This window comes from Myotis daubentonii, chromosome 6, assembly GCF_963259705.1.
Source record: "Myotis daubentonii chromosome 6, mMyoDau2.1, whole genome shotgun sequence".
In the NCBI taxonomy this organism is placed as follows: Eukaryota; Metazoa; Chordata; class Mammalia; order Chiroptera; family Vespertilionidae; genus Myotis; species Myotis daubentonii.
This window is the reverse complement of record NC_081845.1, coordinates 34,599,383-34,619,173: the sequence shown is the minus strand read 5'-3', so window position 1 is coordinate 34,619,173 and position 19,791 is coordinate 34,599,383. Positions and strand designations below refer to the sequence as shown.

Sequence of the window (19,791 nt, the reverse complement as noted above, 5' to 3'; positions counted from 1 at the left end):
GCCATGTTCTCCCGCTAGGCTCTGTCTCTAGGCTCCGAGGCCAGTCCCGGTCCAGGATCCTCTGGCATGCTCTCGCCAGCGAAGTTCTTCTGTCTCTAGGCTCCGTGTAGGTTCTGTCTTCTGAATTCTGTCTCCTGAGTTCTGTGTTCTGAGTTCTGAGTGAGTCTGTCTTGTTACAACTGTATTTATACCAGTTGATTCAATCCTATCAATCTCTATTACAAAGGTTAGGGCGTTTCTTATCTCCATTCCAGGGAGAAAAGATTATGTAGTTTAAGCATGATTGTTCGTAGTTAAAGGGATTAATTACCCACCTGGCACTTAGTTGAGGGGTTTTATTCCCTCCCTAACTTCAGGGGAAAATCCCTACCTGGGGAAAACAACCTTTCTCAGAGACCTTGGTTAAAACACATAGTGCCAAGAAGGTGAGCAAACATATTAAGAACAGTATGCCATATATGCCAGGTCCCTTGAAACAGCAAGCATGGACCGGCTCCCGGCACAGCACCTCCACTGCTGCCCACTGCCAGCACTGCGCTGCCAGAGACCGCCATGTTCCGCGCCACCTTCTGGTAGTCAGTGCACATCATAGCAAGCAGTCAAACACCTGGTCTCCTGGTTGAACTCCTGGTCGAACCACCACCAGAGGGGACAATTTGCATATTAGGCTTTCATTATATAGGACTAGAGGCCCGGTGCATGAAATTCATGCATGGGGGCGGGGTCCCTCAGCCCAGCCTGCACCGTCTCCAATCTGGGACCCCTTGGGGGATGTCCGACTGCCAGTTTAGGCCCACACTTTTAACAGATGACAGCTCCATTGTTGTTTCTTTCTTTTCATACTTAAACCCATTGGTATTAGTAGGTATTCAAATTGTGTATACATTTTGGGGGGACACCCTGTATTTCTCTAGTCAGTGGTGAAAGGAACCAATGGCAGGTTTGGAACGCCCAGACTGGGAACCTCACTCACTCCCCACATGTCTCCCCACTCTGCTTTCCACCTTAGCGGGCAGTGGGAGAATCAATGTTTTCTCTCATTAACTTGGAAAAGCATGTCCTGTCCCCTGCTGCCTGGCAGGAGTGCGCTAGGCCCTGAGCGAGTGAGGCTCAGTAGGGCGGCCTTCACTCATGGACGCCAGCGCCCCGAGTGCACATTCCTCCTCTGCAGTTGCTCCGACCCTCCCGCCATTTCACTGAGAGGACAGACCTCCTCACATCCTCTGGGTTCCTGGACTCTAACGCTGACCGAAGGCACCTCAGTGAGGGCTGTCCCACGCCCACCAGGTGTGTCTGTCTGCACCTGCTCCCGCCTCAGCACCTGCATTAGCCCCATGGAGGTGATCTTGCTGCTGCACTGGCCTCCACAGGAACAGGGCATCACCACTCCGCCCTCTCACTGACATCTCACAGCCACCTGTCCCAAGCACCCAGACACGCTCCAAAGGACGTGAGTTTGCTGGAGGGGACGTGTGCACGTCGTGTCGGGGATGTAGGCACGGCGGGGTTGATGGAAGTGCAGCGGAGGGGCAGGGGGAACATGCACGCGCCCTGGTCTGGGACTGTTGCAGGCATGTATGGGTGACAGCGTTCTAAGGGACGTTTGCACCCAACGTGTGGGGATAGGATGCATGCACCAGAGACCTGCGCAGATCTGTAAACCCGTGCGGTGCACCCAGGAGGACGTCAATCTGGCCTGCCACCATGGCTGTCCCTGCAATCGCACACCTTCTGGGCCAGGAGGTGGCACTGATGGCCCGCAGGTGCTGCTTCAGCTTGGCCTGCAGGCTCTGCTTGGTGCTGCTCACAACTGCTGCTGCCATGTTGGGAGTACAGGCCACCCTCTGCTGGGCCCCGCTTCCCCCGTCCCCACTGGGCCAGGCCTGTGGCGGAGGGGCCTCACCATGTGCCTGAGGACCGCAGCCAGGGCCGCGACGGCCGCCCCCATCCCCAATGCCGCAAGTCCCTGCCCACCCGCGCCTGCTGCTCACGCAGCCTGCTGATCGGTCCTTACTGTGACAGCATCCCGACCAATTTGCATATTACCCTATTATTAGTATAGATGAGTCTTCTCCCAGACAGGGACCATCCTGCTATATATTGAAGAACCCATGTTCACAAATATTTTTTAAGTAATAGAAGTAGGAAAATTTCCTCTATTATATTTCACTACTTTGCAAAAAAACATAATTTAATATTGTAAAAATTATTTTTTATAAACATTTGTATAATTTATAAGGAATACACTCTAAAAATATTCCTCAAATTAACCATTTGTTGCTCCATTATACCAATCATTATCCTTACAAGCCATTCCACCATCAAGGTGCTTAATAATTAACAATAATGATAAAGTTCAAATATTAAAGAGGCTGTTATAATAGGTTAAATGTGTTATTGTTATAGGCTATATTTTTCAAAATACTTGACAGTTATAATTGGTCAGATGCAATTGAGCAATCGATCATAGATTCTCCATCTCAGCAGTAGATCCTGGAAGTGGAGGCTTCCTCTAGGCAAGCTTTGACAAAAGACACTTATGAAAAGTGGTTTCTTAATTTATTTTTGATTTCTTCAGTACTGTTTAAAATATCAGCTAGGTTGCCTGTTCTCAATCAAGTTAAAATGCAGTTTAAGCCCTAACCGGGTTGGCTCAGTGGATAGAGCATCGGCCTGCGGACTCAAGGGTCCCAGGTTCGATTCCGGTCAAGGGCATGTACCTTGGTTGCGGGCACATCCCCAGTAGGGAGTGTGCAGGAGGCAGCTGATCGATGTTTCTCTCTCATCGATGTTTCTGGCTCTCTATCCCTCTCCCTTCCTCTCTGTAAAAAATCAATAAAATATATTTTTAAAAAAATGCAATTTAAAATATCTGATAGGTGGTTTCTGGAATTTATCATGTAAACAAAGGAAAAGAAAAAATATGGGTATATTCTTATAGTAAACTAGAGGCCTGGTGCACAAAATTCATGCACTTGGACAGGGGGGAATCCCTGAGCCTGGCCTGCGCCCTCTCGTAGTCCAGGACCCCTCGCTCCTTACCACCTGCCTGCTCGCTCCTTACCACTGGGCTCACTGTTCCTTAGCACTGCTGCAGAGGAGGGAGAGGCTCCTGCCACCACCACCATACTCACCGTCTGTGAGCCCGGCTTCTAGCTGAGCAGCGCTCCCCCTTTGGGAGTACACTGACCACCAGGGGGCAGCTCCTGCATTGAGTGTCTGCCCCCTGGTGGTCAGTGCATATCACAGCGACTGGTTGTTCCGGTCATTCTGCAGTAATGGTTGCTTAAGCTTTTATTATATAGATAACTTCCTTAAATCTAAATACATGCAATAGGTCATATGCTGAGATTCATTATTCTCTAAACTCAGTAGGGATGTAATTAATTGCTAAGAAATGGAAAGTACTTTACAGTTTTATAACACTGAACTGTTCTTGCTATCATAATAAGTGAGGCACATGCCTATTTAGTTTATTAACTAAATGTGTGCCATAGTTTATTAACTCACCAAATACATCTAACTTCCCTTCAAAACAAGACATCAGCAACAAATGAAGTGCCATTAATTTCTATGAAAAACTTTTAAAGAAATTGTTTCAAGAACAAGCAGCCTGGATCCCACTGAAGCCCTTAGGGGTTTTAGGTACTCTGGAAGGTACACATGTCGTTTATTTTATTTCATTTTTTGAGCTTTGTTTTAAAAATATCTTTATTGATATCTCTATTGTTGAAAGTATTCCATATGTCTCCCTTTTCCCCCATTAACCTCTTCCAACCCACCCCCACACCCCCATGGTACAGGTGTAGTTTTAGAAACATGTATTTAAGGATAATATTACTCTTAATCCTTCAAATGAGTAGCTTGTCTCACCACCATCCCTTGTACAAGATACGTGGCTCCATATACAACAGTCCTGATTTCCAATGTTTTGTCCTATATATCCAGTGTTTGGTTTAGTGGTTGTGGCCATTATAGTTACATTTTAAAACATGATCTAACATATCCTAGGGATAACTGACAACTGAACAGCCTTGAATCAGCACTGGTACTAGAGTAATATCTTCTAGGTCTGCCCCCAGATGCTTCCACAGGCATGGCATTTCTTTGTCTTTGATCTTTACCTCCTTTCATTGCTTCCACCTTCCTCCCATCACCTGCTAGGGAATTCAAACCTTTTGGGGACTTCTTACTTGTTTCAATGTTTATATTCACCAGACCCATAATTATAGTTTATGTCTATAGTACCAATGATAATTTCAAAGCCATTTACAAATAAAATATTTTGATACTCAAAATAACTGAGGAAACTGAGGCATAAGGAGGCACATGCATCACCTGAAGTTGTGTCAAGAGGATCTGCCTCATGACTGAATCCGAGTCTCACTTTACCCCATTACTGCCTCATCATTTCTTGGTCTTTGGGTTAGACTTACATTGGAAATTCTTTCCCACCAGTTGTGTGATTTTAAATATGTTGGTTAGACTATTTTAATTTTAGCTTTTTGGTTGGTAAATGGGGGTAACAATCCCTATTTCATAGGGTATTTTGAAGATTAAATGAAATAATGTTCGCAAAGTAAAAAAGAACACCCCAACAAACCTAGAATAAGATAAGCATTCAAAAATGTTAGTTCTTCCCATCCCTTCTCATGGAAATATTTTACCTGAAGGTAGTTTCTTTAGGTCCACAGAGGATTTGTAAAGCTCCTCTGTAATTAAGCAGTGGGCCAGAAGGGCAGAGTATACTTAATGTATCGGCAGGGTGACAAAATTTAATTTAACCAAGGATTTATCAATCATCTACTACATCCCAGCACAGTGCTAAGTACTACAGATGCACTAATGAAGCAGCAGCGGCCAAGGAATTTTGGCAGCGACAAGAACAAGTCTTGATGATTTCCTAGAAAATGAAGAGATTCCAAGAAGGCTAGTCTGCCAAGTTTAACAGAGCTCTTGGTAAATTCTCCAAAATAATTTAAAATAGAATAAAATGATTTAAAAATTTATAAATTTTGGAGTTTACTCTTTGATGGCAAGTGAATACATTTTATTCACTTGCTAGTAATATTCACCACCTCTCAGGGCCACAAGGGCTCCTATTTGTAGAATGGTGATAACGGTATTTTATAGCATTATGAGAAAACTAAGATGGAATATTACTGGGTATACAGTAGTAACTAGGTAATGATTTTTTGAGTGTTTTATATGTATTAGATATTCTAAGCCTTTCAAAATTTGTTAGCTCATTTAAACTTTACAACAACTCAAGATGGATGGAATTACTACTCCTATTTTAGAGATGTAGACATTAAAGCACAGAAAGTTGTTGTTTTTCTTTTTTTCAAAAAACCTTGACCAGAGCACCCAGCTAGTAATTGGCTGAGCGGGAACTCAGACTTAGGCAGTGTGGCTTCAGACCCTGTGTCCTTTACCCCTGCCCGCTGCTGCCTCACTTCATCATCACAGCTCATGACATGCCCTTTTCTGCTGCTCTGGAATCTAGCATACAAAAATGTGGCAGATCCTGCCTTTCCAGAAATAAACAGTGGCACTGAGGACACAGGACATGGGCATAACGAGAAAAAAAGCAGTATGTGGATCACGTTGTCAAATGCCAGAGAAAGGGTGTAACTACACGTTCTATAGAAGTTTAGACCACAGCAAATATTGGGGATGGAGAAAGCAGCAAGAATTTGTAGTGGAGGTAGACCTTGACTTAGGTCTTGGAGGGAAACCAGAACTAAAACCAGCCCAGAGGAATTGGGTGTTATTTCGGATGGTCAGAGCATGGGGAGAGCAAGGACACAGACCCAGTGGTCAGAGTCCTTAGGAGGAAGGTTTCTACATGGGAACACCGAGGCTAGAGAGCAGGAGGCAGTTTAAGTCACTTTGTAGGATGATTTCAAAGCCCAAGAGAATAAAGAGACTTCCCACTGCAGGGCAGCCGGGGTGTGAGTGGCCCTGTGCACGTGCTCACATATGCCAGGCCGTCCCATAGGTTTTCAAAAGGCTGATGGGGTGGGGGTGTTACATGCAGAAGCACACAGAAGTCTTCAATGCACATACCTACATTCAGACACTTCCCGGTTATTCCAGCGATGATTATCTGGTTGGTGGATATTCCATGGCCTCTCCTTCCCTACGGCCTGTCTTTTGGGCTTGTTCCCTGCCTGTCAGCACCTGAGGGTAGAGGCAGAGACAACGTGAGTTTCCAATTAGTCATTTCCCCTCCCCTTCTTCTTAGTAGCTGTGGTTAAAAATTTGCTTTGGGAAGGAGAGATATATTGTGGATGATCAGAACATTTCTTTTTTTAAATGGTACTTCCAGTCTCTTTAGTAAACAATTTGCTGATGAAGAGCAGAGCTCACATTTGAGCCTAACCCTGGATTATGTAATTGTTAATTCCCTTTCATCAGAGACATACCCCTAGGTACTTTCAGATAATGTTCTTGTAGCGGGACCTTGGTTCTGCTGAGCTTTTTAGGCGAGAGTGGTTAAATGTACTCTCCTTAAAGTTGCTAATGTTGTGTGTCTCCAGACGGACCTTTTTATAGGATGATATTATCCATATCAATCATTCTTACCTTTGCTACTACTTGAATATATTAAACAATTGCTGTTGCTTCCTAAATTGAATAGATTATCAGAAGACCTGAGTAATTCTCTAGCTGCAAAGTACGTATTTGGCTCTAAAATTAAAGTGTTGGATAGATAGATAGAAAAAGAAAGAGATGGGGAAAATAAAACAGATTGCAATGAAACAAATTTGCAATGCCAAACTTTTTTTTTTAAGTAGGATTTCATTATTTCAGGCTATTATTAAGAATGTATATGGCATTGAATAGATTGTGGGATCCCAGTCCCAATATATTGTTATCACTAGTATATATTTGAATATAGTAGATGTAAAAATTATTCTAGTCCAAAATGGCCAGAATACCTACCTTGAATACCCATATTTTAACTTGGGTCTCTTGTGTGCAAATATATTTAGGGTGCAAAGCCAACACACACACACACACACACACACACACACACACACACCCTCTTAAGAAGAGGAAAGACCTGAAAAAACTATATACTTGGTTAATAACCAGCTATCAAATCTGTTGTTATCCTCTTTGGTTCATACTGCATTACATTATTTCCAGTTCTTCCACTTAAATCCTTGTCAGCTCTTCACCTCACAATCCCAACATTGCCCAAATACTTCTAGAGAAATCAGAGAATGAGTAGAAATAAGTGCCTCCATTTAATTCAGGACATAGCACACATCAGTAGTGCCCACCTGTAAACTGGCTCCATTGCTCATGAGAATGTCCGGGCATGTTCAGAGGCCTGTTGACCGCAACATAAAATAAAGCAATGCCTCAACTACTCTGCTTCTGAATTTTTTTGATAAACTAGAATTATTTCTAAAGTTCTCAAATAAACAGAAATCATTATAATTATGAATAATTAAAACGCTAAACTCAAGAGGGCACTCAACATTTATTACACTGTAGAATTCATCCCCTAAGGGTAGTATCTTCAATTAGTTCAGTTTTACAACACAAGAAAAAATGTGACAATCACTAATTACAGGTGTTTAGTACAAGGAGCAAAACAAGCTAACTTGCCTTTAAATCACCCTTTTCCACCCAGAAAGGCACTGCTCACTTTTAGATTCTTAACATTTGTACTAATTCCAGACCACAGAAAAGCAATAGATAATAGGAAAACATTTATTTTTTAAATTTGCAAACATTGATTAAGCACCTGCCATGTGTCAGGGTTTATGTTAAATGAATAACATTCCAGTATAAGAACTAGCTAATGGTTATTTTTAAACATATAGAAACATATATACAAATTTGACTATATCAATATATTTGTATATTCTTACAAATATAAAGTTTGGAGTATATATCTATAATTTATAAAATGAAGCTATTCAGTTGTTTTCCTCATTATTCTTTTTAAATTCTTTTTCTTTTTCTTTCATTTTTTTCTTTATTGATTAAGGTATTACATATGTGTCCTTTCCCCCTATTACCCCCCCACCCCCACCCCCACTCATTCCCTCTCACCCCCCTGGTGTCTGTGTCCATTGGTTAGGCTTATATGCATGCATACAAGTCCTTTGGTTGATTTCTCCTTCTTACCCCCACCCTCCCCTACCTTCCCCCTGAGGTTTACTGTCTGATCAATGCTTTTCTGTCTCTGGATCTGTTTCTGTTCATCAGTTTATGTTGTTCATTATATTCCACAAATGAGTGAGATCATGTGATATTTATCTTTCTCTGACTGACTTATATTGCTTAGCATAATGATCTCCAGTTCCATTCACGCTGTTGCACATGGTAAGAGTTCTTTCTTTTTTACCACAGTGTAGTATTCCATTGTGTATATGTACCACAGTTTTTTCATCCACTCATCTGCTGATGGACACTTAGGCTGTTTCCAAATCTTAGCTATGGTGAATTGTGCCACTATGAACATAGGGGTGCATATATCCTTTCTGATTGGTGTTTCTAGTTTTTTGGGATATATTCATAGACGTGGGATCACTGGGTCAAATGGGAATTTCATTTTTAGTTTTTTGAGGAAACTCCATACTGTTCTCCACAGTGGCTGCACCAGTCTGCATTCCCACCAGGAATGCATGAGGGTTCCTTTTTCTCCGCATCCTTGCCAGCACTTGTCATTTGTTGATTTGTTGATGATAGCCATTCTGACAGGTGTGAGATGGTATTAAATTATAATAAATTATTTTAATTTAAAAATTAAATCACAGAATTATTTAGATTTTTCTTCCTCAGACACTCCTTTATAAAAAAATATGTTTTTTTTATTATAAAACAAAATATGTCCATTTTCTTTGTCAGTAATAAATGCTTTATAATCATTAGGATGATTCTAAGATGTTTATAGAACTAAGATGTAAGTCAAGTTGGACATCGTTTAGCAAATAGTAACTGTAGTTTTGTATCTAGGAGATTGTAGTAAAGCAGATTCTTTGCACTGATTCAATATCAATTTGACAACCCTGACCTTTTACTAAGTATGACTTTAGTGAGATACCTTTTGTCTTTCATTTATAGGGGAAAGAACTCATTAGAAAGGCAATGCAAGGAATTTCAGAATAAAAAAATCTCAAGTTAACAATTCTACTTTTAATGATTAGTTGCCTGAATCTTGTATTTAATTATAATGGTTACTTTAAATGATTATATTTAATTTAAACATAATTAGCTAAACCTTGATGTCACTGCCTCATCTATTTTGAAATTAATTATAAAATAGCTCAAAAAGTGCTGTGACATTTTAATATTAAAATGGATCAGAATCAGTTTGCATCTTTTGCTGGTTTCAGTTGTGAACTTATATTGAGCCATTTATATTGGGTACGACTGTGGGTCTCTGGCATGGCGATCATATAGTAGAATAAAATATATGTAATTGATGTTTCCTCTATACATATGAGAGATCCTTCAACCTACCAGGCAATACTAGTCTATAATCAAAGATATGACTGGTTAAGCTTTAAAGGAATTGAAATTTTATAAGTAAATTTTGCCCTTAATACATTTGGGAGGAACCACTGTTTTTAGCAGGTGATTCATATGTGTGTGGCTAGCCTCTGCACCTCACATTCTTTGAGTCAGTCTAATGATATAATCAGAAAGTGTTTCCACGAAACGTTCTGAATTTAACTTCTATTTAGACAAACAACATGGTTTATATATACAGGAACCAAGAGAGAAGGGCTAGTGATGTACAATTGTTTTTCCTGGTCTACAGAACATGAGAATATTGAAAAACACTCACCATAGCCATTCAGAGTCGGGTTCCTGGTGCTGTGAGAAGTGACATCCATGAATGTTCTCACCCCTTGATATGCAAAACTGCTATACCGTGCACATTTGTTTATTAATGATATTGCTACTGTTTATTAGGTACTGAGTATGTATTAGACACTGAACCAAATGCTGAATGAGGTGATATTATTAGGCCCACTTTACAGATGAACAAAATGAGGTTTGGATATGCTGAGGTACTTGCCCAAGGTCAAGTGATGGAGGCAGGATGTGAAGCCTCACTTCACAGATCTGCACCTCACTGTCCCCAGCTCTCCTTCTCAGAGGTCTAAGGCATTCTCATTGCCTACAACCACCACCAATACCACAAAAAATGTCTCCCTTGCAAAAATAGTGTGAGCTAATTAAAAGGTGGCTTAACTATCAGTACCAAAAATCTGTTGTCCCCAGTACTAATACCCTCTCATGCCAATATGTGCAGAATTTTCAAATATTTCATTAAAACCTGGGCCTTTTACTCTACAATGAGCCCTTTTAGTTGGGAGAATCTGTTGCCCCCATTCCCTGACATGAACTCAAACCTTCTGTACCCCAGCCAGCCCTGTAGGAATTTGAATTCTGAGCAGGTTATCAAGTCAGACTCAGCTAACACATCCAGTGAAGTTGTGTAGAATATTTCTCTTGCATTCACACAAGTGCTGTTATGTGGCCTACCAGGATGCCTGCGAGCTATCCGGTATCTCAATTACCTCCTCTGCCATCTGTTTCTGTTTCTCTCAGTCCTGCTCCCTGGTTCACTAAACAATGAATGATAGATACTCACACCCAAGAGCTAGACTCAGGCACATTCTCTGCAAAGAACGTAGGTAACAAATAGATATCTCTCCCATTTAGATATTAGATTGCGATCAAAGCCACAGTTATCCATTGATTTTAATTTTAATGTTTCAAGTATCCGTCATTATCTTAACTTTGGACATCCTCACAAGGTCCAAAGGACTGGGACCATCAGAGTAATCACAATGGCGAGGAACCAGAGTGGGGAGACAGACAGCCTCATCTGCTCTGTGCATCTTGCGAAGGCCTTTAAATACCATCTGTTTTCTGCTCTTTTCTGGCTACCGTTTTCCCTAGGCTAAAAGATTTAAAAATGACTAGGGGAAAGAAAAAGCAACCTGAGAAACTAGTTTGAGATTTTAATTCTTTATTTCATCTGCCAGCCACTGAAATGCAGTTAACTGCAGCAAGTGTTCCTCATAGATAAGGGAATTGTTGCTTCACATATAATTACATTGCCTCTACCGGTAGACATAGCCAACTGTATCATCTCCATACTATTAGAAGTGCTAGGAAGTCTGAAAAGAATCCATTTTAAGGAGGGTCAGAGCTACTTTTATTTTACTTCAAACCAGGGTTATCATGGAATAAAACTGATAACTCTTTTGGGGGAACAATTTTTGGAATATAAAAAAGTGCATTGAAGGGTAAATGAAACTGACTATTGTGACTGGCAGCAAGTTCAGGCATTTTGTGTTCTTTTGTGTTTGCTTTGGAATGTTAAACAGGTCAGGTTCTTTTTAAAAGAAAACATTTTATTCAGAACATTCTCCCATGAAAGCCATCTTTGACAAACTGTCATTTTTTGATATATTACTACATGTCTGCCCTCATTTTACATTCAAAAAAGGCAAGCAATGTTTTAACAACTTTTGACAAGCATGGGGAATTAAACTTCCACAGAACTGACTCCTAATATAATGTTGTAGCCTTATATTTTCCATTTTGTACTTCTTTATGGCAGGCCACAACATTTTTAATTATGTCGATTTCTGGTTGAAAAAAGTGCAGAGAAATTAAAGACATGCAATTAGAATAGGAAAACTTGAATTCATTCATAATGTTTCAAGCATATAATTCTGAAATTTGTTAGGATAGCTATAGATATATCATTGGGTGAATTAAAAATAAGTAACAGGTGATAAAGTAAAAACGTTTCCTAGAAAACTGAGAAATCTCAAGAAATTCAGCTACTTCTTATTTATACTCACATGTTAGCCACTAGCCCATATCATCCTGCCTACTGGGAATCGCACTTGGATAACCACAGGCACTTCAAGTCAACAAATTGCCCCTCATCCTGTGTTTCTGACTCTGACCCTGAGTGACTAGCGTCCTGATTATTTTCTAGCCTTCCTGTCTCCACTCCACCCTGCCTCTGCTCATTCATTCATCCATTCATTTATTCAGAGCTTCTTCCAGTTCTGAGAATATGTCAGGTTCTTGCTCCTTTGCTTAGATCACTATCCCAATCAACCTGGTTAATTTCTTCTCTTTTTCTTAGTCTCAGCTTGGATGTCACTTTCCTCAGGAGGATTTGTCTGACAATTCTCTTCTAGCTGTCCTTTCTCTAGATTATGTAGAACCCTGCTCTCTCCAACCCAAGACCCTTTCATACAGTGACATCATCGTCTCTTCGTATCCTCAATGGACTGTAAGCTCCATGAAGAATAAAGCAGGGCTATCTTGTTTGCTGTTAAATCCCCACTGCTTAGACGGGTGCTTGAAATATTCTGGCTGCTCTCAAACACTTCATTAAAAAGATTAATAAATCATTTGAATGAGAAGTTCATATATCACCATTTTTTTTCCTTTTGGTGATAATATAAACTGTTAAATATAAGCATTTTTAAAAAATATTAACTTATTGGGTTTGGCATGTGTTAATGTTAATGTTCCCATTTGATTATTTCATTTAGCTGGAACAAGTTTCACATTTTGGTTCAAGAGCTTTCTCATACTACCTCTCTATAAATATGTGCAATAGGTCTGGCTAGAGTGGCTCACTGGTTGAGTGTCAGCCTATGAACCAGGAGGTCATGGTTCAATTCCTGGTCAGGGCATATGCTTGGTTGTGGGCTTGTTCCCCTGTGTGGGCATGCAAGAGGCAGCTGATCAATGATTCTCTGTCATCATTAATGTTTCTATCTCTCTCTCCCTTTCCTTTCCTCTCTGAAATGAATAAAAATATATTTAAAAAGAATGTGCAGTAGGAGCCAGTGTAGGATGTTCAGCTTTGGAATGCCATGTTTGTATTTGAGTTCATAATGGAGATGTGTCATGGTAATGACAAGGGTCCATTGAAAGAGGGCTAGAAGAATTAATGGAGACGAATATATAACATCTGTTAGATAACCTATAACAGCCTACGGTCTTGCTTTATATCACTGTGTCATTATAATCGGGTAACTATTAGAGGGACACTGTGCCTGGAAAAGGAGAAAATTTAAAACCAGTCCCCATTCAGTGAGTCAGGGAAATGGAGCTGGAGAGGAGACATCTTATGAATATTGTTATTAGATAATCAAGAGCTGTAATAATCAATATACTCTTGGAAGTACCTTAAATCTAATAAAGCAGCTGTGGATAACTCAATTAGGATTATGACAAATTCAGGCAATTGGTTCAGGGTTCTTTGCATCCAAAATTCAAATAAGCAATCAAAGTGAAATTGCATTAGCTGACCTCCTCAGACCACCTCTGAAATATAGGAGGCATTTATTAGGCATACCCCAAATAACAGCATGCCATAACCGTTTCCATATTTCACACTTGCCTTTGGCTATGGGGAAGGGTGGATGTGAGGGTAAGGGCACAGAAGGGAGAGACAGAGTTTCTTGCAAAGAGATAAGTGTAACTCATTTAAAAAATTGCCACAGCAGTACTTTTCTTAAGTCAAGATTAAAAATACGATGAGCTTATAGAATGTTATCTTCCACAGCAAAAGTAATATAAAACCAATTTTTATTCCCACATAAATTACTTAACACAGCTGCCACGGACTGGTTTTACATATTAATGCTGGTGTCGATGGACCGTCATCTATAAAAGACATTCTGTGTATTTTTTAGGCTTCAGCCTTTAGTCTTAGTTTCTTTAATAAACTCTTACTTCTTGTTTTGAATTGTATTGACATATTTCACCAGGAGCACCCAGGGAGTTGTTTTCTCTGGCTCTCTTCGGGGCTTCCTGGGGCCATCGTGTGGATGGTGGCCGAAAACAACTCCAAAGGCCACAATCATGATGAGAACATTAAAACACAGTATACATAGTCCTCACTAAAGAAATACATCTGCTTTAACTGAACTGTATTTTCATCTCAAGAATTGTTCACCCCAACCCCACCTCTTTCCAAAATGCTTCTTGGTAGCAATTCTCATTTTGAAAGGGGGCTTCTGGTTTATTCAGGGGGAATTGACGTTCTCCACGTTCTTTTGGTAATATGCGTTTTATCAGATCAGTAGGAACAATGTGAAAACACCTGTCACAGTCATTTCAAATGTCTGTCATCTACAAATCACACATAAATGATATGTGGTTGCAATGTGGCCCTTGAATGGGGGACTTTTTTCAAGAAAGACACACAAATGCTATTGAAACTGTAAAAGGGCACCCTGCAAGCAAAAGCCACTTGTAGCATTTGCGGAAACCTACCGTTTTTATTTTTATCTTTAGCATAACGGAGAGAGCATTTCTGAAAGAACTAGTGTTGCTTCTCATTCACATGCAGTATTACATACACATGCACGCCTACTCCCAGGCATAGATGCCATTCAAATAAACTCTGCAGGCTGCAGCTGGAAACAAAGTCAGGTTAGCAACCAAGCTTTACTGAATACCTAACTCGGGGAATAGACAGCTACCTACATTCTTACCCCATGCCACCCCTCCCCACAAAATAAAGAAAGGTGATTGTTGAACATGTACAGGTTTTTTAAAAAAGCACACAGAAAGGCTCTAGGTTATTAATCTATTTTTATGTCCTACATACCAATTCTTTTCTATGGTCTTAACTTACATGCTAGTCACTCTCAGAAATTGGAATGCTCCAAGATGATTCTATTGTGCAGCCAGAGCTGAGAATCCTGCTCTAAAGCCTTTTTCTTCTCTGTGATTTAGTGACAAACTCCCTTCCCATTTGTCGCTTCTGTCATCCATGCACATCTGCATTTCCCTCACAACCAAGTCACCTTTCACCAGGACTTGAAAGTTATATTTTCCTATCCTTTCTGGCCTCAGAACTGTAATGCAATTCTACTGTAGTTTGCATGTGAAGTATTAGACATTTTAACATCCAGATTCAAGGAAGCAAGGATGTATCGAAATAATGCTCACATTTATTCTCTAAAAGAATAACACTTGAAATAGCTTTGGACATGGGGTTGCAATTTTATAGGAAATGATAAGGTATGAAGGGCAATGGAACAACATATCCTTCTACTCTTTTAAATTCCACATATTTCAGACTTAAACCTATGGTAACATAATGACACGGTATTATAATCACCCCCCTATTCCTAAGGGGTTGACATTTTAAAAGAGTGTATGTAATATTCAGGGCTCCAGTGGCTCAAACCTTCCTGCTGCTGTTTTGTAAAGCTGCATGCTCTGTGGTAGTGTGGCTGAGGCAATATCCAACCCTCAAAAGACAATAAAGAACACTCTGGAATGTACCTTCTTTCTAAACAATGGTGGCACGTTATAGCACTCTTTGTCAGCATTTTTCTGGTTTCACAAGAATAAAAACAAACACTGAGGTCTTTACTCTGAAATCTACTTCCAGAATTTATCTTACTAACAAAGGACTTAGTCCTGTGAGAGGTGTTCTAGTTATAAAAGAAGAATGTTTCTCTCTAAGAGTTTGTTTGCTATTTATATGCAAAAGTAGGTTTACAGTTGTGAGCATGCAAAACAGAGTTTATTCCAGTATTATTAATTAACTAGAGGCCCGGTGCACAAAAATTTGTGCACTTGGGGGGGAGGGGGGTCCCTTAGCCCGGCCTGTGTCCTCTCGCAGTCTGGGACCCCTCGGGGGATGACCACTTGCTGGCTTAGGCCTGCCCCCTGGGGGATTGGGCCTAAGATGGCAATCAGACATTCCTCTGGCAGCCCGGCAGCCCTCGGGGGATGTCCACTTGCCAGCAGGGAGCAGGCCTAAACTGTAGTCGGACATCCTTAGCACTGCTGAGGAGGCAGGAGAGGCTCCTACCACCACCGCTGTACTGGCAGCCATCAGCCTGGCTTGTGGCTGAGCAGAGCTCCTCCCATGTGAGAGCGCCATGACCACCAGAGGGCAGCTCCTGTATTGAGCATCTGCCCCCTGGTGGTCAGTGTATGTCATAGTGACCAGTCATTCCCAGTCTTTCTGCTGTTAGGTTCAGTTTGCATATTACCCTTTTACTATATAGGATAGAGGCCTGGTGCACGGGTGGTGGCCGGCTGGTTTGCCCTGAAGGGTGTCCCGGATCAGGGTGGGGGTCCCGCTTGGGTGCCTGGCCAGCCTTGATGAGGGGCTGATGGCTGTTTGCAGCTGGTCACACCCCTTTCAGGGTGGGGGTCCCCAGTGGCATGGCTGGCCAGTCTGGGTGAGGGGCTGAGAGCCGTTTTCAGGCTGGTGGGCGACTGAAGCTCCCAACCTCTCCTTTTTTTTCTTTCTTTTTTTTTATTCTGGGATTTATTTACCTTCTATGGCTGTCACTGGAGCTGAGAGCCAGCTTTAGCTCTGAGGCCAGCTCCAGCTTGAGGCCTCAGCTGCTGAAAGCAGGTATCTGGGGTTGTTTGGCTTCTATAATTACAACATTGTTTCTTAGAGTGCAGCTCAGAGCCCGGCCGCGGCAGGCAGGGAACCTTGGCTTCCTCCATCACTGGAGCAAGCAAGCCTCCTGTTCGCTTCAGCTGCCTGGCTGCCGGCCGCCATCTTGGTTGGCAGTTAATTTGCATATCACCCTGATTAGCCAATGGGAAGCGTGTCGGAGGTATGGTTAATTACCCTATTTGTCTTTTATTAGACTAGAGTATTGTATTATTTTTCCATACAAACAACTGTAAACCCACTTTTGCCCTGCTGTATTTATTTGGCACTCATAATTTATAACTGTTCATTAAAAGCCACAAACTGTAAAATCAGACTTTTACATGATCAGTAAGATAAACCAAAAAGAAGGAAATTTACTAAAGTTAGAATACTTTTCCTGTATTCTCATTTCAAAGAATAGGCAAAACTAGAGAATGTAAGGTAGAATTTTCTGACTCCTGTATATATAAAAACTAGAGGCCCAGTGCATAAAATTTGTGCACTTGGGGGGGGGGTGTCCCTCAGCCCAGCCTGCACCCTCTCCAATCTGTGATACCTCTCACAATCCTGGACTGCTGGCTCCCAACTGCTCGCCTGCTTAACAGCCTGATTGCCCCTAACTGCTTCTACCTGCCAGCCTGATCACCCCCTAATCGCTCCCCTGCCAGCCTGATTGACGCCTAACTGCTCCCCTGCTGGCCTGATCGCTCCCAACTGCCTTCTCCTGCCAACCCGTTCACCCCTAACTACCCTCCCCTGCTGGCCTGGTCACCCCTAACTTCCCTCCCCTGCAGGCCTGGTCCCCTCCAACTGCCTTCCCCTGCAGGCCTGGTCACCTTCAACTGCCCTCCCATGCTGGCCTGGTTGCCCCTAACTGCCCTCCCCTGCTGGCCATCTTGTGGCTGTGGGCGCTGCCATCTTTAAGGGCGTGGCAGTCAGTTAGCATATTCCCTCCTTCTTGGCTGTGGGCGCCACCATCTTTGAGGGTGGGGCAGTCAATTAGCATATTCCCTCTTTATTAGATAAGATATAATATTTGAGGTTTTCTTTCCTCACAAATAATAGTGTGGCTGGTATAGATTCTATATTAGAAATAAATTTCCTTCTGAAATTTGTAGGCACTTATCTTCTATATACCCAATATTGCTGCTGAGAAGCCTGCTATTATTTTTATATCCAATCTATGAAATCTCTAGTTTTATTTTAGAATTTCTTAGGATTTTTCTTTGTCCCTGGTGTTGTAAAATTTCTTAATGAATGTGGTCTATTTCTCCCCTCACTGTGTTGGGTAATCATGGTCCCCTCAGTTGGGAAACTCATGTCCTTTAATTTTGAGTATATCCCTTTAATGACTCTCCCCGCCCCCATTTAAAAAAAAATTCTTATACTGGGGAATTCTCAATTATTCAGAAGTAGGATCCTTATTCTAATTTTAAAAAATCCTCTCTCCTATTTTCCAACTTTTTATCTTTTTGCTATATTTGTTGGGAGAATTCCTCAACTTTATCTTCTAACACTTTTATTTCATTTTCTATATCTGCTATAATAATATTAATAGTAATTTCTAGGCATATTTTCTTTTGTTATTTGAATATACCTCTTCTATAGCACACTCTTCTCATTCCACTGAGGCAAAATCTCATCTCTTCATATAGTTTCTGTTTTTCTGCAAGAGTTTTTAGTCTGTATGTCAAATTAGATGCCTTCCTTAAACATGTGTTAATCCATTGTTGTCTATTTACATTTATGAGTAAAGAGCGTGTGAGCATGTCAATGGTGCCCTTTACTCTCGGGTGATCTGGCTAGGCTGTCTCCTTAAGGAATCCCTGATCTTTGTACCTTTTGGTTTTTCATTTCTGAACTGATCAAATACCCTAAAGTCTGGTCAAATATATCCTTCCTGGTGAAATCTGAGGATTGTCTGAGTCCAGTGAGGAAGAAGGCTGTGGATCTCAACATGCCTTATGTAAACACTAATTTAAATCCATTATTTTCAGTGTGATACTCCCATTCTATCCCCAGTTTTCCCAAGCCCACTGACTCTGTTTTGCCAAAATCATGGGAAAGAACTGCAATCTCATAGCTGAATGGATGAGTGAGAGGATTTGCAGTGTATGTAGTTGCTCTTAGTCTTCCTGCTATTAAGCTCATGTTTACCCCCAAATTCCAGAGATACCCAATGAGGTCATTTCCTGAGCCGTTTGGAAATACTTTGGTGAAAACTGCATTGCTTCTGGTCTTGGTCCACTGCTGGTTTTAGGATTTGGCATTTTGGGGTTTGTTAAATTAGTTTCCAGCTTAAATGATTTGTTGGTATTGTCTCTTACATATGCTTTTCCCCATTAGTATGTGTCTTTAAAAGAACCTTTTTCTGTTACATCATTAGGGGTTTGAAAGGCAGTTAATGAAACATAAACTACCTTGCTTATCATGGTATCCCCATTAGAGTGAAGGAATCATCACCATGTATAATTCTTTCCATCTACCAACTGAGCAAATTCTCTACATTAGTCCTATGCAGATGTCCCCAAATATTATAAACTGTTAAATATTCTTTGTCATCTTAACATAAAACCACGTATGGAGCTTTGGTCTTCGAGAACGTCCCTATTGTGAAGATCTTGTTGGCGCTAATGCACCATCTAGACTAGAACTGAATACTGGCCTCCAACAATGACAAAGAACTTCTCTGTGGCCGGTATTGCCATCTGTCCTGGTTTCCACTTAACATGTATATTAGTTGTTTGAATAGATTCTTGGATGGTGAAGGTCACTTGATGGCTGCCCTTTCAGGATGGGGCCATCATGAATAAACTCAAACTGCAGCTGTGGCCAAAGAGAAAAATGACTTCAACTGTTGACAAATGCTTCTGGTCCAGACTTAATGGTGGTCTAATCACATTAAATATAGAAACTATGGGACAAAGGAAAACATGGACTCACAAAAGAATCCCACTGCATATATCTTGACATCCTTTTCCTCTTAAAAGGAACCTCTTCAAAATGTCTAATCCATGTACCTGTATGTTTCCTCTGATACTCACTCTCCCACTGTTATTTTCAACCATAAATTAATAACTATTATAAAATAAGCATATACTTACAATCGATCATTATTGTCACTCAGTACTGCCTTTTTGGTTATTAACATGCAATGCTATACATATGAAAATAGGCTCCTTGTTTTATTAGAGAAATACCTAAACAGAAAGCTTTCAAACTGCATTTATTTTGTTGAAATAAATGTGTTCTGGGCAGAAAAAGATGAGATGAAAATAAAATTCATGAGAATCAGTCTTAAGGCAGGTAATTTCTAGGCTTTGGAAATAAAACAATGGGGGGTGGCTCAGTGGAAG

The 19,791-nt window shown here is 41.0% G+C and overlaps 1 protein-coding gene across 8 annotated transcripts in view; it reads right to left on the bottom strand.

The window, feature by feature from the left end:
• Positions 1–19,791, bottom strand: part of HS3ST5 (heparan sulfate-glucosamine 3-sulfotransferase 5) — a 253,186-nt gene that overhangs the window by 106,630 nt on the left and 126,765 nt on the right. For 5 of the 8 annotated variants that reach the window (XM_059700647.1, XM_059700649.1, XM_059700644.1 and 2 more), the window contains exon 3: positions 6,070–6,183. The gene's annotated coding sequence lies outside the window, so the exon portion shown is untranslated. The remainder of the gene's footprint in view (positions 1–6,069; positions 6,184–19,791) is intronic. The other 3 variants (XM_059700650.1, XM_059700645.1, XM_059700646.1) reach the window with 1 other exon arrangement.